Source organism: Macaca mulatta, chromosome 8, assembly GCF_049350105.2.
Source record: "Macaca mulatta isolate MMU2019108-1 chromosome 8, T2T-MMU8v2.0, whole genome shotgun sequence".
Lineage (NCBI taxonomy): Eukaryota > Metazoa > Chordata > Mammalia > Primates > Cercopithecidae > Macaca > Macaca mulatta.
In genome coordinates this window covers 30,418,178-30,441,071 of record NC_133413.1, presented here as the reverse complement: position 1 = coordinate 30,441,071, position 22,894 = coordinate 30,418,178, and the positions used below count along the sequence as shown (strand labels likewise).

General features: G+C 42.9%; 1 protein-coding gene across 5 annotated transcripts in view; it reads right to left on the bottom strand.

Annotated features, from left to right (window-relative positions):
• EXTL3 (exostosin like glycosyltransferase 3) overlaps positions 1–22,894 on the bottom strand; it is a 133,467-nt gene that overhangs the window by 62,738 nt on the left and 47,835 nt on the right. Inside the window, exon 1 of one of the 5 annotated variants that reach the window (XM_077943357.1) lies at positions 18,879–18,943. The exons of 2 other annotated variants lie outside the window; for them this stretch is intronic. The gene's annotated coding sequence lies outside the window, so the exon portion shown is untranslated. Of the gene's footprint in view, positions 1–13,654; positions 14,059–18,878; positions 18,944–22,894 lie in introns of those variants that run through there. 2 more of the 5 variants (XM_077943360.1, XM_077943361.1) reach the window with 2 other exon arrangements.

Sequence of the window (22,894 nt, the reverse complement as noted above, 5' to 3'; positions counted from 1 at the left end):
CATCTAAATATTAGTAGGAACACAATAGCAAAAAAAAAAAAAAAATCACAAAAACTGATACATTAAATATTTACCAGCTCTGTGGCTTCCTTCCAGCTCATGAGCATGATTTTATAAAATTGCTATCTCTGTGTCAACCATTTCAAGTCCTTCTTTTTCACTTACTTTGAATGAACTATTATGTTTCTACATGATCCTCACAGTCATCTTGAAAATTACTGGAGCATCCTATGGTCTAGCTCAGTAATTCCTGAATAACAATTTGTTGACCAAGCTAGGATGAAGTTTTCATCAGTCCACAGTTAAATGCGAAAAGCACAGACAAGTTTGCGAGTTTTTCACAAAGTTGAATGATTCAATTGAAAGGATTAGACTTTATTCTGAGATTATGTCCTTCTCCCTTTTTTATGTTAAAATGTGTTTTTATGAAATGAACATGGTGGTGGTCAATGGCAGCTTTTTCTGTATCTTTCTCACACAACAAAACACTGAAATATACTAATTTTGGTATCCCCTACCCAGTTATTTTTTATTTTACTGGTCTATTAAATCTAAAAGTCTGGTAACTATAATACCAGTCTAGCCTGTCTAACAACACACATATATATTAAGGCATACGCTTCCCCCCAACGTCACCCCCCCAATACAAAATGTTTTCGGAGACTTCCATGGCAGCCAGCCTCTGAAGAGGCCCCCAGTGATCCCCGCCCCCTGGTATTCACACTGTTGTGAAGTCTCCACCCACACCCCAACTAGGATCCATCTTTGTGGCCAATGGAACATGGCAAAAGTGATGGTATGTCACTCCCAGGATTAAGCGACACGAGGCGTTTCAGCTTCCATCTTGGTTGCTTTCTCCTTCTTAGATCACTCTGGGAGAAACTCACTGCCACGTTGTGACAACACTATGGAGAGGCCCAGGTGAGGGACTGATGCTTCCTGCCAAGGGCCACATGAATAAGATTGGGAACAGATCCTTCAGCCCCCATCAAGCCTTCAGATGACTGCAGTCTCAAGAAAGACCCTGCACCAAAACCACCCAGCTTGATGAAATAATCTGTACAACAAACCCCCGTGACACAAGTTTACTATAACAAAGCTGCACATGTACCTCTGAACTTAAAAGTTAAAACAAAACCACCACCACCAGCAGCAACAAAAAACACCCAGCTAAGCCACTTCTGAATTCCTAACCTACAGAAACGGTGAAATAATAAATATCTGTATTTTCAAAATTAGCTGGGTGTGGTGCCATGTGCTTATAATCCCAACTACTTGGGAGGCCGAGACATGAGAATCACTTGAACCTAAGAGGCAGAGGTTGCAGTGAGCCAAGATTGTGCCACTGCAATCCAGCCTGGGCAGCAGAGTGAGACTCTCTCAAAAAAGAAAAGAAAAATTAAAATTGATGTGCAGACTATTTTTTTAATTAAATAAATATTTGTACTTTCAACCATCAAGTTTGAGATAATTTGTCAAGGACCAAAAGATAATAAATACAACCCTTTTATCCTATTTCAGCCGCAAAATGAACATCCCTGTAGCCCCCCAGGGATGCAATGTGGTGCGGTGCAGAAACTGTATTTATGGCTGAGTTGGAAGAGAGATTGGATCAGCAAAGACTGTGATCTCCTTTACCCTGGCTTTAGTTTACATACTCTGACTTTTTTTCTCCCTGTTGCTTTTTCTACTTTTCTTGTGTTGACCAGGGTACTCAGTAAACCGAATAATCCATCTCTAGCAAGGGAATCAATCCTAGAAGTTTCTAAGCTTAAAGGAATTACTTTATGTAAATATGGTATTTTATGAAATTTTAGAAAACTGGTAAATGTCTATTGACAGAATCCCTAACCCCAGCTATCCAAATCTTTGCTAGACTCATCCCTACCTCCAAAGAGGAGCATGTCTTATATTTCACTAAGAAAATAGAAGACAACAGATGTAAACTCTTTGAAATGCTTTCCTTCCACCTTTAAAACTATAAGTATTGAGGTGAAAAACTATTATTTTAGTAGATGCTAGAGTTCTTCTTAGGGATGGAAAATGCCTTATTTAGGAAACTACTTTGAAATGACATTTGAAGTATGGAAGAAGACAGGATGACTTAGAATAAAACTCGGAAGCAAAGAGACAGCTAGTCGGATCTATATTTTTTAAAATCCAAAAGCATGGGGACTGGAGGAGAGGAAATGGAGGTGGATAAAAAGAGATGGGGCTCAAATAACAGTGTGGGAGGCTGGATCTGCGGGAGAGAGTTCCCAGTGATGGGGAGCTGGAGAGTGTTTAAAATAGAGATATCCATTGTCGGAATTTTAAGTTATTTGTGTTGCTAAGGATATAAAATCCCCTAAGCCTTCAGTAATATCTGTCACATGCACAAATGCCTTATGTGAGTGATCTGGGGGAAAATTAAGAAAAAAAGATTGCAAGAGGCTGAGTTCCACAACTGGGTCAGCAAAGAACCAAGAAATGAGAACAGCCACAGAAGTTCGGTAACAAGTAAGATAAAGAATTTAGTGGAAGCAGAAACTCAAAGCCAAAGAAACCATAAGAAGGGGAGCTTCCAGGAATTCACAGAAATCTTGGATTGAGTTTCCCAATGGATGGGGAATGGGGACTTAAGCCAATGTTACTTAAATCTCAGAAAAGAATGTTGCCTTAAGCTGACAGCTGAGTACATATTCACTGGTTCTTCTTTCATCTCTTCTGGCCCTTGACAAAGGGATGTCCCTAACTCCTTTCTGAAACTAGATGCTCCATTTTTTAATGTGGTCTAATATCCTTCCTTTAAATCTTGTTTGATCAGTTATTCTCTTTGCTACATATATGGTCACTATCCTCCTTACTATAGGGTTTTACCCCCATTCCCTTATAAACAGGCTCAGTCTCAGGCCTGGGGGAAAATAAGAGAATAACTCAGCTCAAGCTACTATCATCTTACAACACGGGCACTGAACCCAGAAAGATTTAGATTTGAATCCTTGTTCCACTATGTATTCATGGTAGAACACCTTGGGCATATTACATAACCTCTCTATACTCTCTCCACTACAATTTCCTCATCAGAACATGGGGATAATAATGGTACCTACCTCATAGGAGTATTGTAAGGATTATCCCAGATAATCCATGTAAATTTTTAGTCCAGGGCCTGGTATACAGTAAGCCTTCAATAACATCAACTGCTGTCATCATCATCATTTGCCCAAATTCTTGAGTCATCTCAGGCTGGGCGCGGTGGCTCACGCCTGTAATCCTAGCACTTTGGGAGGCCGAGGTGGATGGATCACCTGAGGTCAGGAGTTCAAGACCAGACTGGCCAACATAGTGAAACTCTGTCTCTACTAAAAATTAAAAAAAAAATTAGTTGGGTATGGTGGCAGGCACCTGTAATCCCAGCTACTTGGGAGGCTGAGACAGGAGAATTGCTTAAACCTGGGAGGCAGAGGTTGCAGTGAGCTGAGATCGCACCACTGCACTCCAGCCTGGATGACAAGAACAAAACTCTGTCTCAAAAAAATACATAAATGAGTCATCTCTTCTCTACTGTCATTCACTCTTTAATCCCTGGGGGTGCTGGCTGCAGTCAATCTACTGAAACTGCTCTCATTAAGATAACCAGTGATCACTTCTAATATGAGGTTATCGAAAAAAACAAATTTAAAAAAAATGAAAAAAAATAACCAGCAACTTCCTAATTTGTTATCCCACTTAATCTTTCAAGCTTCCCTTTGGAACTCTTCTTTAGAACTTAACAGACCTAGTCACTCACCTTCTTGAAATGGTCCAGTCTTTGCTTTGCCTCTCCCCATCCTTTCTCTTTTCTTTCACTGAGTCTTAATTCTCCACCATCCTTTAAATGCTTGTATGCCTGGGTCTCCATCCTTAGCCATCTTTTCATCACTAGGTGAACACTTCTAAGACTTCACCAGCCAAATCACTATCTTTAGGCCAGACCTTTCTTCTGAGCTCTTGAGCAAAACTGTCCACTGGATATATTGTCTAAGGTTTTCACAAACACAGTCATCCAAACCAAATTTATACAAACTGTTAACAAAATCATTATTTTCTCTCCCTTCCCCAATTCCCAATTCCTTCCCTTCCTTAGTAATCATTTTCTTTTTTTTTTTCTTTTTGAGACAGAGTCTTGCTCTTTTACACAGGCTGGAGTGCGGTGGTGCGATCTCGGCTCACTGTAACCTCTGCCTCCCAGGTTCAAGCAATTCTCCTGCCTCAGCCTCCCGAGTATCTGGGATTACAGACATGCGCCACCACGCCCAGCTAATTTTTGTATTTGTGGTAGAGATGGGGTTTCACTGTCTTGGCCAGGCTGGCCACAAACTCCTGACCTCAAGTGATCTGCCCACCTTGGCCTCCTGAAGTGCTGGGATTACAGGTGTAAGCCACCGTGCCCAGCCCCTAGTAATCATTTTCTCTAGTTTCCAGCTTGGACTGGAATGTCACTGTTATAGTCTAGCCAGGAGTCCAAGCTGGAAACATCAGTTGTTACCCTTATATCTCCCTCACCTACCATGTCCAACTGGCTAGCAGGGCCTGACAGTCCCACCTCAGAGTCTCATGGCTTCCCGGAGTCCTGCTCTGTCCTACATGACCCCACTGTATTTCAGAGTGGGCTTTAGGGTCACATGGGCCTGGGTTCAAATATTAACTATGCCATAAACCTACTAATGACTGTTTTTGGTCAAGTGACTTAACCTCTCTGACCTCAGCTTTTTGTGATAATTAAATGAGATATCATATGTAAAATAGCTGGCACACAGTAAACACTCAACAAACATTCCGCTGCATCCCCTTCCTTCGGGTCTCCCTCGCTACCTGGTGGAATGCAATATCTGCCTACTTGGTCTATCTTGTCCTTTCTCCTCCTAATTGCCCTAGAGTTAATTTTTCTAAAATAAATAAATCTGGTACTATCATCGCTGGCTTTAAAACCTTCAACGTTTTCTTTTTTCCGTGGAATGAAGTCCCAATTCCTTAATATAAGTTGTAAGTTGCAGCTGCCTTTCTGGTCCCTGTTCCCTCAGCCCATTTACTCCAAAACATTGGCTTTTTGCCAGCCACTTCATGTACATACGGGCTGAATCTCCACACATGCAGAGCCCTTTGGCTAATTCCCTTCCCCACACCAAGTTCTGTCCAATTGGCAAGAACCTCAAGGCCCACTTCCAAAACTATCACATAAAGGGTGACACCTATTCTTAAGTGGTTCAATTTTTTTATTTTTTTCTTTCTTTTCTTTTTTTTTTTTTTTTTTTTTAGAGAGAGAGAGGGTATTGTTATGTTGCTCAGGCTAGTCTTGAACTCCTGGGCTCAAATGATCCACCCCCCTGTCAGCCTCCCAAAATGCTGGGATTACAAGTGTGAGCCTCTGCACCTGGCCTGGTTCAATTTTATAAAACGATTTTTTACGTATACACAAACATAGGCCGGGCACCGTGGCTCACGCCTGTAATCCCAGCACTTTGGGAGGCCGAGGTGAGCGGATCACTTGAGGTCAGGAGTTAGAGACCAACCTGAACAACACGGCGAAACCCCATCTCTACTAGAGATACAAACATTAACTGGGCATGGTGGCAGTCACTTGTAATCCCAGCTACTCGGGAGGCTGAGGCAGCAGAACTGCTTGAACCTGGGAGGCGGAGGTTGTAGGTGAGGCGAGATGGTGCCACTGCACTCCAGCTTGGGTGACAGAACAAGACTCTGTCTCAAGAAAAAAATAAAAATATAAAATATATATATACACACACACACACACATAATATAATATACACACACACACAAAGGAAGAGAGAAAAAATGCTAAAACATGGATGTGGCAAAACATCAAAAATTGGTGAATCTGAGTAAAAATAATTTCAAATGTACAAAAAAACTTGCAAAATGCTATATAATTCTGGCAATGTTTCTGTAAGTTTGAAAATATTTCAAAAGAAAAAAGAAAGGATGGGCAGGGTGGTTTGTGCCTGTAATCCCAACCCTTTGGGAAGCAGAGGCAAGAGGATCACTTGAGCCCAGGAGTTCAAGATTACAGTGAGTTATGATCCTGCCACTTCACTCCAGCCTGGACAACAGGGCCAAACAACTAGGCTATGTTTTAAAAATGTCAATGTCATCAAAAAAAGCAAGGGCAGAAGGAAGGAAAGGAGGAAGAGGGAGAAGGGGAGGGGGAAAGGAAAGGAAAAGGGAGACAGGAAGAAAGAAGGGGAAGCTGAAGAAACGTTCAAGAATAGACAAGACAAAAGAAACATGAGAGCTAAATGCAATGTGTTATCCTGGATTGGATGTTAAATTGGTATTTAAAAAATTGCTATAAAATACATTACTGGGCTGGGCACGCTGGCTCACGCCTGTAATCCCAGCACTTTGGGAGGCTGAGGCGGGTGGATCACGATGTCAGGAGTTGGAGACCAGCCTGGCCAACATGGTGAAATCCCATCTCTACTTAAAACACAAAAATTAGCCAGGCGTGGTGGCATGTGCCTATAGTCCCAGCTACTCAGGAGGCTGAGGCAGGAGAATTGCTTGAACCCAGGAGGCAGAGGTTACAGTGAGCCATGATCATGGTACTGAACTCCAGCCTGGGGAACAGAGCAAGATTCCATCTCACACACACAAAAATATATATATATATTTATTTATTTATTTATTATTGGAACAAGTGGTGAAATTTGCAAATTGACTCTATTATATAATAAATAATAGCATTATAACAATGCTAAATGTTTTGAATTTAAAAGTTATTCTGTAATTATGTAAGAGAATGGTCTTGTGCTTTAAAAAATTCATGCTAAAATATTTAAGGCCAAAGGATCATGATATGTGCAACTTTAAAATGTTTCAGATAAATAAATAGCCTGTGTTTGTATGTGTGTCTGTCTAGAGAGAAAAAATATATAGCAAAATGTTAACAACTGGTAAATCTGTATTAAGATTTACTACTTTTGCAATGTTTCTGCAAGTTTGAAATTTTTTCAAAATTAACATTTTTAAAAATATTTTTTCTGAAACAGGGTCTCACTCTGTTGTCCAGGCTGCAGTGCAGTGCCAAAATCACAGCTCACCACAGCCTCAAATTCCTGGGTTCAAGTGGTCCTCTCACCCCAGCCTCCCGAGTAGCTGGGACTACGGGCATGTACCAAGATACCCAGCAGCATTTTTTATTTTCTATAGAAACAGGTCTTGCTGTGTTGCCAAAGCTGGTCTCCAACTCCTATCCTCAAGTAATCTTCCCACCTCAGCCTCCCAAAGTACTGGGATTATAAGGGTGAGCCATCATGCATCATGCTCAGTGAAAATAAAAAAATATTTTTACAGAGTCACCTCAGATAGAAATAATGCCTTCTGAAAACCAAAAAGCACTGATGATAGATAGTATGACCACTATGAAGAAGAGTTTTGAGGTTCCTCAAAAAACTAAAAATAGAACTACCATATGATCCACCAATCCCACTGCTGGGTATATACTCAAAAGAAAGAAAATCAGTATATCAAAAAGATAGCTGTACTCCCATGTTTATTGAGGCACTATTCACAATAGTCAAGATTTGGAAGCAACCTAAGTGTTCATCAGTAGACAAATGGATAAGGAAAATGTGGTGCATATACTTAACGGAGGACTATTCAGCCATATGAAAATGAGACCTTGTCACCTGCAGCAACATGGATAGAAACAGAGGTCATTATGTTAAGTGAAACTAGCCAGGCACAAAAAGACAAACTTCACGTTCTCACGTATTTGTGGGAGCTAAGAATTAAAACAACTGAATTCATAGAGATAGAGAGTAGAACAACAATGGTTACCTGAGGCTGGGAAGGGCAGTGGTGGGGGAAAGGGGAGATGGTTAATGGGCACAAAAATATAGTTAGAAACAATGAATAAGATCTCATATTTGATAGCACAACACAGTGACCATAGACAGCAATAATTTATTGTACATTTTAAAAATAACTAAAAGGGTATAACTGGATTGTTTGAAACAGTTGTAAACAAGAAGGATAAATGCTTGAGGTGACAGATATCCCCCCAAAAAAATCAATGAAAGAAATTGCAGACACAAATGAATGGAAAGATATGCTGTATTCATTGAATGGAAAAATTAATGTTATTAAAATGTTCATATTACCCAAGTGATCTACAGATTCCATGCAATCCCTATCCAAATTCCAATGACATTTTTCATAAAAATAGAAAAAATAATCCTAAAGTCCACATGAAAACACAAAAGACCCTGAATTGCCAAAACAATCTTGAATGAAAAGAATACATCATGACCTGTTTCAAAATATACTGCAAAGCTACAGCAATCAAAATAGCATGGTACTGCTATGAAAACAGACGTATAGACCAATGGAACAAAATAGAGCACCCAGAAATAAATCCACACATTTATAGTCAATTGATCTTCCACAAAAGTACTGAGAACATACAATGGGAAAAAGACAGTCTTTTCAATAAATGGCACTGGGAAAATTGGATATCCACATACAGAAGAATGAAATTAGACCTTTATCTCACACAATATACAAAAATGAATTCAAAGTAGATTAAAGACTTAAACACAAAACCTGAAACTGTAAAACTACTAGAAGAAAACACAGGAGAAAAGCTTCTTGACACTGGTTTGGGCAATGACTTTTTGGATATGACTCTAAAACACAGGCAACCAAAGCAAAAATAGACAAATGGGATTGCATCAAACTGAAAAGCTGCAGCCTGGGTACACTGACTCACGCCTGTAATCCCAGCACTTTGGGAGGCCAAGGTGGGGGCATCACTTGAGGTCAGGAGTTTAGGACCAGCCTGGCCAACATGTTGAAACCCCGTCTCTACTAAAAATACAAAAAATTAGCCAGGCATGGTGGTATGCACCTGTAGTCTCAGCTACTTGGGAGGCTGAGGCAGGAGAATCGCTGACCCTGGGAGGCAGAGGTTGCAGTGAGCTGAGATTGCACCACTGCACTCTAGCCTGGACAACAAAACAAGATTCTATCTCAAAAAATAAATAAATAAATAAAAATTAAAAGCTGCTGCACAGCAAAGGAAACAATCAACAGTGAAGAGACAACCTACAGAATGGGAGAAAATATTTGCAAACCATACATCTGATAAGGGGTTAATAGCCAAAACACATAAGAACTCAACTCAATAGCAAGGAAACTAATAACCCAATTTAAAAATGGGCAAAGGACCTGAACAAATATTTCTCAAAAAATACGTTAAAATGGCCAACAAGTATACCAAAAAAAAAAAAAAAATGCTCAACTTCGCTAATCATTAGGAAAATGCAAATTAAAACCATAATGAAGTATCATCTCACACCTGTTAGAATAGCCGTTATCAAAAAGAAAACAAATGTTGGTGTAGGCGTAAAAAAAGCAAACCTTATAGATTGTTGTTTTTGAGACAGAGTTTCGCTCTCGTTGCCCAGGCTGGAGTGCAATGGCGCGATCTCGGCTCACCGCAACATCCACCTCCCAGGTTCAAGCAATTCTGCAGCCTCAGCCGCCCAAGTAGCTGAGACTACAGGCGTGCGCCACCACGCCTGGCAAATTTTGTATTTTTAGTAGAGACGGGGTTTCTCCATGTTGGTCAGACTGGTCTGGAACTCCTGACCTCTGGTAATCCGCCTGCCTTGGCCTCCCAAAGTGCTGGGATTACAGGTGTGAGCCACCATGCCCAGCCTATATTGTTGATAAGAATGGAAACTGGCACACTCATTACGGAAAAGCAGTATGGAGGCTCCTCAAAATATTAAAATATTAAAAATAGAACTACCATATGACCCAGCAAACACACTTCTGTAGTATTTACCCAAAGGAAATGAAGTCAGCATGTTAAAGATATATCTGCACTCTCATGTTCATTGCAGCGCCATTTACAATAGCCAAAATATGAAATCAGTCCAACCCATCAAGGGATGCATGAATTTTATTCACTTTTTGAGACAGAGTCTCGCTCTGTCATCCAGGCTGGAGTGCAGTGACACAATCTCAGCTCACTGCAACCTCTGCCTCCAGGGTTCAAATGATTCTTATGTCTCAGCCTCCTGAATAGCTGGGATTACAGGCACATGCCACGGTGCCCAGCTAATTTTTTGGTATTTTTAGTAGAGACAGGTTTTCACAATGTTGGCCGGGCTGGTCTGGAACTCCTGACCTCAGGTGATCTGCCTGCCTCAGCCTCCCAAAGTGTTGGGATTACAGGTGTGAGCCAGTGCGTCTGGCCGGGATGCATGAATTTTTAAAATGTGGAATACTATTCAGCCTTACAAAAAAGAAGGAAAATTGGCCAGGCGCGGTGGCTCATGCCTGTATCCCAGCACTTTGGGAGGCCAAAGCGGGCAGATCAGGAGGTCAGGAGTTTGAGACCAGCCGGACCAACATGGTGAAACCTCGTCTCTACTAAAAATACAAAAATTAGCCAGGCATGGTGGTGGGCACCTGTAATCCCAGCTACTCAGGAGGCTGAGGCAGGAGAATCGCTTGAACCCAGGAGGCGGAGGTTGCAGTGAGCCGAGATCGTGTCACTGCACTCCAGCCTGGGTGACAGAGCGAGACTCAGTCTCAAAAAGAAGGAAATCTTATCATTTGTAACAACAAGGATGAACCTAGAGACATTAAGCTAAGTGAAATAAGCCAGGCACAGAAAGACAAATACTGTATTGATCTCACTTATATATAGAATCTAAATAGATTAAACTCATAAAAGAAGAGAATAGAATGGTGGTTGCGGGGATTGGAAGTATGGGGAGATGTTAGTCAAAGGGTACCAAGTTGCAGTTAGATAGGATATATTGGTTTTGGAGATCTGCTGTACAGCATGGTGACTGTAGTTAACAATGTATATTTATAAATTGCTAAGAGATTGATCTTAAATGTTCTCACCACACACACACACAAAATTAAGTATGTGAGGTGATGGATATGTTAATTCATTTGATTTAATCATTTTACAATGTGTACATAAAACATCGTGTCATACCCTGTAAATATGCACAATTTTTATTTATCAGTTACACCCTAATAAAGCTGGGGGGAAGAAAAGAAGAACCAGGGGAAGAGGATACTTCTTCTCTGGATATGCCTTTTTTTTTTTTTTTTTTTTTTTTTTTTTTTTTTTTTTTTGAGATGGAGTCTCACTCTGTCGTCCAGGCTGGATGGAGTGCAGTGGCGCGATCTCCACTCACTGCAAGCTCTGCCTCCCAGGTTCACGCAATTCTCCTGCCTCAGCCTCCCGTGTAGCTGGGACTACAGGTGCCCACCACCACGCCCTGCTAATTTTTTGTATTTTTAGTAGAGATGGGGTTTCACCATGTTAGCCAGGATGGTCTCGATCTCTTGACCTCACGATCCGCCTGCCTCGGCCTCCCAAAGTGCTGGGATTACAGGCGTGAGCCACCGCGCCCGGCCGATGTGCTTTTTTGTTGTTGTTGGTTTGTTTTTGAGACCGAGTCTCATTGTGTTGCCCAGGCTGCAATGCAGTGGTGTGATCTCAGCTCACTGCAACCTCCACCTCCCAGGTTCAAGTGATTCTCCTGCCTCAGCCTCCAAGTAGCTGGGATTACAGGCACCTGCCATCATGCCCAGCTAATTTTTGTAGTTTTGTAGAGATGGGGTTTCGCCATGTTGGCCAGGCTATTCTTGAACTCCTGACCTCAGGTGATCTGCCCACCTTGGCCACCCAAAGTTCTGGGATTACAGGCATGAGCCACCAAGCCTGGCTGAGGAAGAGGTTCTTTTTTAAGGCAATAGTATTTTGTCTATGTACTGTTAACCTACACCAAAAAAAAAAGCACAAATATTAAATCCTAGCTTGCTTTTCAAAACATAAAAAAGAACTAATGTGGCTTGGTTTAAGCGGCTATAAATTTTTCTTGTTTTTACTATAAAAAGCCTGGATTAGGTTGTAATTATTGGTTTAAGCATTTGTCTTATTCTATTAGATTGAGAGCTTCTTGATGCAAGAACTTAAATTGCCTTTTGGAATTGAATAGTGAGACAACTATCCTAATTCAGGGCAGTATTATTTTCCTGGCATGGCGTTATTAGAGTACTTTCATGCTACAATTTAGGATCATAGTAGACAAGGCTGGACATTCTTTTTTTTTTTTTTTTTTAAGAGGTAGGGTCTTGCTTTGTCACTCAGGCTGGAATGCAGTGGCACAGTCATTGCTCACTGCCGCCTTGAACTCCTGGGCTCAAGCGATCCTCCTGCATAGATGGGACTACATGAATGCCTCACAACAGCCTGCTATGTTTAGTTTTTTTGGTAGAAAAACTGTGTTTTATGTTGTAGAAAACAGTTTTTTTGTAAAAAAAAAAAAACAAAAAAACTATGTTTTATGTTGCCCAGGCTGAATCCTCCCACCTTGGCCTCCCAAATGCTGGAATTATAGGCATGAGCCACCAGACTGGACATTCTTTTTTTTTTTTTTTTTTTTTGAGAGAGTCTTGCTCTGTCTCCAGGCTGGAGTGCAGTGGCGTGATCTCGGTTCACCGCAACCTCTGCCTTCTGGGTTCAAGTGATTCTCCTGCCTCAGCCTCCCGAGTAGCTGAGACTACAGGCGCGTGCCACCACGCCCAGATAATTGTTATATTTTTAGTACAGACAGGATTTCACCATGTTGGCCAGGATGGTCTCAATCTCTTGACCTCGTGATCTGCCCGCCTCGGCCTCCCAAAGTGCTGGGATAACAGGCTTGAGACACCATGCCTGGCCTAGACTGGACATTCTTAAAATGGGAACAAGAATAGAAAACGACCCTTTGGTTTGGAGCATAGCACAGTGCTGGCATTAATCTACTCAATGCACTGTTCTGTGTCTTTACAGAACCTTCTGCAGGCAAGACTGGATAGTCCACCCCTGGTCCCAGGCAGATGCACAAACAAGCTGGTGTGAGGGAGAGAGAGGCCTCATGAAAGTTAGAGCTGAATTTGCCATTGATGCCTAGGATTGCATCCCCTGGTATCTGTTTTATCACTTCCACTACATGCAGTGCAAGAGGGCAGCCCATCCTCGGTTGGCCAGAGGTTTTATTTTAAAACCCATGGACTAAGACACCAAACAGTTGGAACATACAGGGGAAATCATGCTCTTCCCTTCTCCCCATGCTTGCTTTGACCAAGAATCTAGGAAACTTTCTCTTCTCCACAGTATTGAAGCGATGGCATCTGTCTTAGTCCATTTGTGTTGCTATAAAGGAAGACCTGAGGCTGGATAATTAATTTACAAAGAAAAAAAGGTTTGTTTGGCTCACGGTTCTGCAGGCTGCACAAGAAACATGGCACCAGCATCTGCATCTGGTGAGGGTCTCAGGCTGCTTTCACTCATGGGGGAAGTTGAAGGGCAGCCAGAGTGTGCAGAGGTCACATGGAAAGAAAGGAAGCAAAGGGGGGGGGGGGGGGTGCCAGGCTCTTTTTAACACCAGTTCTCTCAGAAACTAATAGAGTGAGAACTCACCCACTCCTCCCACCATTAATCTATTCCTAAAGGATCTACCCCCATGACCCAAGCATCTCTCATTAGGCTTCACCTCCAACACTGGGAATCAAATTTCAACATGACATTTGGAGGGGACAGACATCCAAACTATCTCAGCGTCCATCCTTCCCTCTGCGCACTCTGCTTACTTACTCTTCCTTGTAGAAGAAAACAATTCAGTGTGTGATCGATGAGACTAGGTGCAGGGTCACTGCACACTCACTGTCCAGGCTCCCTTTGAATTCCTCTTTTGTAGATGTCTGCCCACAGGCCACGTGCCTTCTTCTCTTCTCCACTCAGCAGCAGATACAGCAGTTTCCAGCGACTATGCCTATGTCCAAGGTCAAGTTCAATTCATGGAGAAAGAAATGAGAAGCCTGTTTTGGCCTTGGATCCAAGCCACCTTCTCCAGGCCAGCTTCAGTAGCAATCAAGCTGACATTTTAAACCCAGTCTGATTCCTGTGACTGTACCGTTTGGCTCAGGACTCAAAAGAGAGAGGAAGATGAAGGACCTCTCAGAATCCCAACAGTATTTTACTAATCTTTGGATCCCAGCACCTCTCCTGGTGCTTGTTCTATTACAAGCCCTCAATAAAATTTTGTTGTCTTGAACTCAGAGTGTGTAGCACACAGGCAGATAGCTGCTCATAGCTATTATTGGGGTGGCTGTGTGGTTTTTTTTTTTTTTGTAACACAACAAAGTGATTTTTGATGCTTTTCTAGTTTGTCAGAGGGCTCTGAGGCTATACAGAAGCAACTTTAGTGAACAGAGGAGAGCGAGATGTGTCTTTGTGCTTCACAATGATTGCAATGCCAGAGTGATATCCCAGGGGAGCTGTCAAACAGCTTGACAGCAATTCTAGCAAGAAGTGGTAGAAACACAATTTTGCAATAATGATCATACGTTTTTTGAAATTTTCCTTTATCCTTGAAATGCCTTGTGTTGTTGAAAATCTATTCATTACTGTTCAGTCATCTGTAGCGAGTCATCCCTTCAGGTCTCTGTACCCGGAAGTTACAGCCCTGGGAGAATTTTGGCAGAAAGACAAAGGCTCCTAGGCACAGTGGGGGAGTCAGAAAGGTACAAGTAAATAGCAGCTCCAAGGAGTTAGATTTTTTTAAAAAAATAATAAAAGGAAAGGAAGTGATAAGAAATCATCTTCCTCAAAGGGGCTTTAGTTTTCTGAAAGCAGGCACCATAGCTCTTTAATATTTTTACTGTGCACATCTCTGGTGCTTTCATTTTCTTTTTCCTCTAATCTCTTCCATGCATTTCCTTCATTAATTATCCCTTTTCTCTCCAGGATGTTCAACTTCTCCCCGTCCCTACTGCCTCCTTCACCTCGACCTATCAAGATGTACAAGTTTCTTACATCCCCAGAAACTTCCAGCTACCCTCAGATGCTCACTCTCTTCCCTTCTCTTTGTAGCCAAGGGACGAGCCTATTCCAATGCTACCCAAAGCATGGGCTGCGGACCAGGAGCATCAGCATCCCAAGGGAGCCAGATGTGAAATGCAGTTCTCAGGCTCACCCAGACCTACTGAATCCGAATCTCTGTGGTTGGGGGTCCAAAAATCTGTTTCAACACACTCTCCATATGATGCTTACGCACATTGGGGTCTGAAAAGCACTGCCTCTACTTCCTGTCTCCTTTCACCACTTTGGGTGATCTTCCTCCATCCCTTTAAGGCTTGCACCTTCCCCAGGGCTCTGTCCTGGGCCTTGGCTTCATTGCACTCTATCATTTCCCTACGTGATCTCATCCACCAAAGGTTGATTTAGTTATTTGTGTGTTTTAACATAGGTTTATACCAGTGATTCTCAAATTTATGTCTCTATCTCAGGACTGTTTCTCTGAGCCCTCAGAATGTCCAGTTGCTTTCTGGACTTGCTTACCAAAATGTTGCACAGCTCTCTAAACTATGTCTAAAACCAACTTACTATCTCCTAAACCCACTCTGCATCAATATCAATAATCTGGGTTGTATGACAGCTCTGCCACCCCCTTGGCCCCTGCCACCCCGAGATCCAGCTACACCCACTGCATTTATGCTTCCCGGTTCACTAACTGAAATGTACACCACAAGGTCTGGCCCACAGACAAGAGCAATCACGGAGCTCTTCAAGGATGCCAGGGCACCCCTCACACATTTATTTCTCACAATACTGATAAAACGTATGCCTTCTAGACCCTCCCAGGGTGGGTGAGTAGACCTCAAATGACAATTGCACTGTAACCTGCCTGTCCCTTAAGTCTTTGAATCCCTTCCTCCACATTAAACCAAGGCATGTCCACCATTTCCAGTTCACTCATGAGGACTACTTTTGAGTGTATGTTTCAGCCAGCCAGGCAACCAATCAGATTCAACACTTCCTTTTTATTCTATTTTATTTTATTTATTTATTTATTTTGAGACGGAGTCTCATTCTGTCACCCAGGCTGGAGTGCAGTGGCGTGATCTTGGCTCACTACAACCTCCGCCTCCCAGGTTCAAGCGATTCTCCAGCCTCAGCCACCCAAGTAGCTGGGATTACAGGCGTGCACCACCATACCCAGTTAATTTTTGTATTTTTAGTAAAGACATGGTTTCACCATGTTGGCCAGGTTGGTCTCAAACTCCTGACCTCAAGTGATCCATCTGCCTTGGCCTCCCAAACTGCAGGATTACAGGCATGAGCTGCTGCGCCCAGCCGGATTCAACACTTTCTAACGCCCCAAGCTGCAACACTGAATGGAGAATCTCTGCTCCCATAGTGAGCCCATGTCAAAACATTCAGCCCAATCCAACTTTATGTTCCTTCCACCTGCTGGGCGAGGTGTCAGAGCCCCAGCATCAGAAAGTGGTAAGCTCATGGATAGTAGCGTAGTAAGAAGAATCTACTGACAGCAGTATAGGTTAGAAAAGGACAGTTTTATTAGACAGAAAAGTGCAGCTGAGTGCTTCTGCAAAAAAGGACTGAGCGTGCTGCAGTGGACTTTTCCTTAGGGGTATTTATGAACCTTAAAGAGGGAGCGTAACGGTAATTTGGACTATACTAACCACATAGGTCATGATAAACGATTACATTTGTAGACATTTTGGTGCCTTGATGTCAGCAAGGGTTGCACAATGAGTTTTGACGTGCATGCATTCTGGAGATGTACATAAATTCTAGTTACGCATACATTTTGGAGAAAGAAGCGCATACCAGATGCCTACTTTAGATCATAGGGAATCTCATTATTTGTAAATCCCTCAGTTGAGGAGTTTGGCCTCTGGATGGTCTGCTTGGTGCCCTCTGCCCAGGTGATCTTTGCTCTCCTCACCACCATTATCCCACACTCATAGTATCCATTCCCATACACATTCCCTGAATTTCTGTCTGTAGAAATTTAAAAAGTCAAGTAGTTCAGTGGAGTATAGCACACCTCTTATGGGCCAGTCACACAGTGTACCTCATCTTCAGGGGCTGCTGGACTGAAGTCTAACAAAGAGGAGTGGTGGGGTGGGTCCCGAGGAGTTCAACATTGTGTTGCTCGGCACCTGCCTCAGGGGAGGCCATTACTATTTCCTCAGGCAATGCAGGCTTCTTCCTCTCAGAGGGGGAAAGACCAATACAACTGAGGGGTGGGGATGCCGCCATTGCTGGGGTTGGGAAGCAAAGGTGGGAGTGCTCCTTCACTGATAAAGGAGACATCAGAATTTAGGGGCTCAATGTCCTCAGCTTTATCAAAGTTTTCCCAAACATCCCCATCCCAACTTGCAAGATCCCATTCTTTCCCAATTAATGCTCTCACTTTAACTGCACACAGCCTGCAAAGCTGTGAGTTCAACTTGTAATTCAGCCACTTGCAGGATGAGGTTCTGCATTTGATTTTCAGCAATTTCAGCCCTTCTGTATAGTAGATAAAGGTCTCCCTCAGGGCACACATAGAAGCTCCTAGGTCATTTTTGTGGTGCACGAACTAGGAATATGAATCCCTGACCTCATCCTTTCCTTCCACCAGCATGACATTAGGGTTCCAACCAACATCATTATATTCATTCATTTTCCAAAATGTTTGAAAGTATCATATATAAGCCAGGCGAGGTAGCTTACACCTGTAATCCCAGCATTTTGGGAGGCCAAAATGGGAGGATGAGTTGAGCCCAGGAGTCTCAGAACAGCCTGGGCCACACGGCAAGACCCTGTCTCTTAAAAAAAAAAAAAAAGCTGGGCAAAGTGGCACATACCTGTAGTCCCAGCTACTCAGGAGGCTGTGGTGGGAGGATAACTTGAGCCTAAGCAGTCAAGGCTGCAGTAAGCCATGATTGTGCTACTGCACTCCAGCTGGGGTGATAGAGTAAGACTCCATCTCAAAAAACAAAAAAGTATCATATATAACATTAGTGAGCTCATTGATTCTATAGTTGGTTGATTAGGAGTATCCAACACAGTATTCTGTGTATCTCCACAAACAGCTCACACTATGGACTATTAGCACTCTTTTTACTACTGGAAATAGAGTCATTAGTGCCTTTAATCATATTAGAGAACCAATTCTAGAAACCCCAGAACCAGTTCAGAAAATTCATCCTTAAAATTCTGTTCCTCTAGAAGCACTCTCAGTGCCAAAATCTATACAAAGTTTTCCAGAGAAACAGAACAAGGAGGAGATATCTCTATATATAGATAGACATAGAGATATCTCCAGATATCTCCTTCTGATTCTGTATATAGACAGATACAGAGAGCTAGTCACATCCACAAACATTCTCAAAGACACAATGAAAAACAGAGAGAGAAAGAGATAGATTAATTGTAAGGAATTGACTCACACGATTATGGATAGTAAGTCCCATGACCAGCCTTTCTGTAAGCCAGAGACCCAGGAAAGCTCGTGGTATAATTAAATCTGCATCCGAAGTCCTGAGTACCAGGGAACCAATGGTGTGTAAATCCCAGTCTGGAGATGTTCCAGCTCAAGCAGGCAGGCAGGAAACCAAAACAGGGCAAACTCCTCCTTCCTCTGCCTTTTGTTCTCTTCAGGCCCTCCACTGATCAGATGATGCCCGCTCACACTGGGGAAGGCAATCTACTTTATGGAATCCACCAATCCCAATGTCAATCTTATCCAGAAACACCCGCAAAGACACATCAAGAAATAATGTTTATTTTGGGTATCCCATGGCCAGTCAAGTTGACAGATAAAATTAACCATTTCATGGGCATATGACTAAACTTAGCAACCATACAGTGATGAAAATGCCTGCTGAAAGGAAGAGTGTCATCTGCAGTTTTGAAGTTCTCTAGAATTCTGGTTTGTTACTGTATTAGTCCATTTTCATGCTGCAGATAAAGACATACCCAAGACTGGGTAATTTATAAAGAAAAAGAGGTTTAATGGACTCACAGTTCCACGTGGCTGAGGAGGCCTCACAATCGTGACGGAAGGCTAAAGGCACATCTTACATGGCTGCAGGCAAGAGGGAATGAGAGTTTGTGCAGGGAAACTCCCCTTTACAAAACCATCAGATCTCACTATCACAAGAACTGCACAGGAAAGACCCACCCCCCATGATTCAATTACCTCCCACCAGGTCCCTTCCATGACACGTGAGATTTGTGGAAGTTACAATTCAAGATGAGATTTGGATGGGGACACAGCCAAACCATATTGGTTACCTTTCTAGGTTTTAGGTCAATTTCAAGATGTATGCATCACCACCAAGCAACTACATGCCAAATATACTCAATCCGTAATTCTGAAACATGGGCATGCATCAGAGTCACCTCGGTGGCTTGTTACAATGCAGATTTCTAGGGTCCAACCCTAGAGTTTCTGATTTAGTTGATTTTGGATGGGACCTGAGATTTCCTAGTACTAACAAATCCCCAGGTGATATTGATGCTGATCAAAGGAATATACTTTGATATTGATGCTGATCAAAGGAATACAGTAAATTCAAGAGTACAATTGCTACACCTGACAATCTTCACAACCAAGACAAACTAATCTGATCTCCCTTAAGAAAACCATATTCTTTTTTTTTTTTTTTTTTGAGACAAAGTCTTGCTCTGTCACCCAGGCCGGAGTACAGTGGCACCATCTTGGCTCACTGCGAGCTCCGCCTCCCAGGTTCATACCATTCTCCTGCCTCAGCCTCCCCAGTAGTTGGGATTACAGATGCCCACCACTACACCCGGCTAATTTTTTGTATTTTCAGTAGAGATGGGGTTTCACCATGTTAACCAGGATGGTCTCAATCTCCTGACCTCAGGTCATCCACCTGCCTCAGCCTCCCAAAGTGCTGGGATTACAGGCGTGAGCCACCACTCCTGGCCAGAAAACCATATTCTAAGGAAAGCAAACAGTTATCACAATTACTTCAGCAACCTCAGCTCCTCCAAGCTACTTAAGGGAGGAAAACATCAACTGTGTATGTAAAAGCTAAATGTTGGAAAAGTGGAGGAACATAATTTTGTTTTGTTTTGTTTTGTTTGTAGAGACAGGGCTCTCACTCTATTACCCAGGCTGGTCTCAAACTCCTGGACTCAAGCACTTTGCCTGCCTTAGCCTCCCAAATAAGTTCTAACACTTTAAATTCTGTTCATCTCTGAAAAATAACTGCAAGGCTGAATTCACTGTACAATAAAGAAATTACTGGCCAGGCGCGGTGGCTCAAGCCTGTAATCCCAGCACTTTGGGAGGCCGAGGCGGGCGGATCACAAGGTCAGGAGATCGAGACCACAGTGAAACCCCGTCTCTACTAAAAATACAAAAAATTAGCCGGGCGCGGTGGCGGGCGCCTGAAGTCCCAGCTACTCAGGAGGCTGAGGCAGGAGAATGGCGGGAACCCGGGAGGCGGAGCTTGCAGTGAGCCGAGATCGCGCCACTGCACTCCAGCCTGGGCAACAGCGTGAGACTCCGTCTCAAAAAAAAAAAAAAAAAAAAAAGAAATTATGCCCACAGTGTTATTCTTCTGGGGTTCCCTTTTCCTCACAAAGTGGTGCCAGTGGAAAGCAGCATTTCAGTAACTCCTACCTTTATCCTAGTTTAGTGACCGATGCATTAACATGGGGTGAGTTTGATTAAAGGGTGCAGCCAACATTTACAGGTACATTTAAAACAGTAGCTCTGGGCTGGGCGTGGAGGCTCATGCCTATAATTCCAGCACTTTGGGAGGCAAAGGCGGGTGGATCACCTGAGATCGGGAGTTCAAGACCAGCCTGGCTAACATGGTGAAACCCTGTCTCTACTAAAAATACAAAAGTTAGGCAGGCATGGTGGCGCACGCCTGTAATCCCACCTACTCCAGAGGTTGAGGCACAAGGATTGCTTGAACCCAGGAGGCAGAGGTTGCTGTGAGCCAAGATTGTGCCACTGCACTCCAGCCTGGGCAACTTAGAGAGAGTCGGTCTCAAAAAAAATGATAAAAATAAAATTAGGCCAGGCGCTGTGGCTCATGCCTGTAATCCCAGCACTTTGGGAAGCCTAGGCAGACGAGACCACCTGAGGTCAGGAGTTCAAGAACAGCCTGGCCAATATGGTGAAAACCTGTCTCTACTAAAATACAAAAAATTAGATAGGCATGGTAGTGCACACCTGTAATCCCAACTACTGAAGAGGCAGAAGCAGGAGAATCGCTTCAACCCAGGAAGCAGAGCCTGCAGTGAGCCAAGATTGTGCCACTGCACTCCAGCTGGGTGACAGAGTGAGACTCCATCTCAAAAAATAAATTAATTAAATTAAAAAAAAGTAAAACAGAAGCTACAGTGCTGTCAGGAAAGGGAGTAAAGATTTGCTCCCATTCTATTCTCTCCTCCTTTATGTTTCAGATAGTTGAAGGGACTACTTAAATACCAAAATGATATTGAGGAGGAGGAACTTAGTGATGGCTAATTTTATGTGTCAGCTTGATTGGGTCAGGAGTGTCCAAACATTGGGTCAGATGTTATTCAGGTGTCTGGGGATGACATTAACATTGGACTCGAGAGACTGAGTAAAGCCTGCTGTGCTTGGGCCTCATCTGAACAGTTGAAGACCTGACTAGAGCGAAATGGCTGAGAATGAGAGAACTCCTCCTGCCTCACTGTTGAGCTGGGACATCAGTTGTTTCCTGCCTTCAGACTTGAACTGAGACATTGCCTCTTCCTTCAGACTTGAACTGAGACGTCAGCTCTTCTTGAGTCTCAAGTCTGCTGGCTTTCGAACTAGAATTTACATCACCAGCCCTTCTGGGTCTCCAGCCATCCAACTGCAAATCCTGGGACTTGTCAGCCTTCATAATTATGCAAATCAATTCTGTAATAAATTTCTTTATACACCCACATACTCTATTGGATCTGTTTCTCTGGCAATCCCTTAATACAGCACTGGACCAAAAATTCTTTCTAAATCACTGTTTTCTGCCTTAATTTCTACCTCACTAAAGATTAGCACTATTCCTAGCAACCTGTCTCAAAGTCCTCCCTCTCCCCCACCCATTTTTTTTTTTTTTTTGAGACAGAGTCTCACTCTGCTGCCCAAGCTGGAGTGCAGTGGTACAATCTCAGCTCACTGCAATCTCCACCTCCCTGGCTCAAGCGATCCTCTGGCCTCAGCTCCCCAAGTAGCTGGGACCACAGACACACACCACCACGCCCAGCTAGTTTTTGTATTTTTGGTAGAGACGTGGTTTTGCCATGTTGCTCAGGCTGCTCTCAAACTCCTGAGCTCAGGTGATCCACCCGCATCAGCCTCCCCAAGTGCTCGGATCACAGGCATAAGTCACTGCACCCGGCCTCAAAGTCCCTTTAAAGGACATCTGTAACTTGGCATCTCAGTACAGGTGATTCAGATTCAATGACTCAGTGGTGATTTCAGCCCTTGTTGTGCCATCAGCCCTGGAAGTGAAGGTTGAGGCTTGCTGGAAGGGGAACACATGGTCACTGAGACACCCACTATAATATTCTGGGTGATGTTAATTTTCTTGCTTAGTATCAGAGAACAGAGGAGTTAGAGATGATATCAAAAGTGGAAACAACATGTACATTCCCCATAATTTGTGAATTATGGGGATAGATTCCATTTCTGTCTTTTGTCTTGAAGATTCTATGTGAGCTACTACAAAAATGACAGGGCTTTCTGTCCTCCATTTCCCCCTTAGTTTGCACAACACACACTCCTTCTCAAACTTCTGAAAGCTCTCAGACATACTTTTGAAAGTAAAGAGGCCATAGAGGACATATCAATTTATCTAATAGAGTAATAGCATTATGCAGGAAATGGTAACTTGACGAGAAGCATTTGATAGGCATGAAAGAACAGCGAAGCTGCATAACATTAGCACCCCACTCCACTTTAAGTACTGATGTAGGTAACTGCTGTAATAATTATGCCATTAAAAAAAGAGTGTTCCAATGGCCTTGATACATGCTGCTATTGGA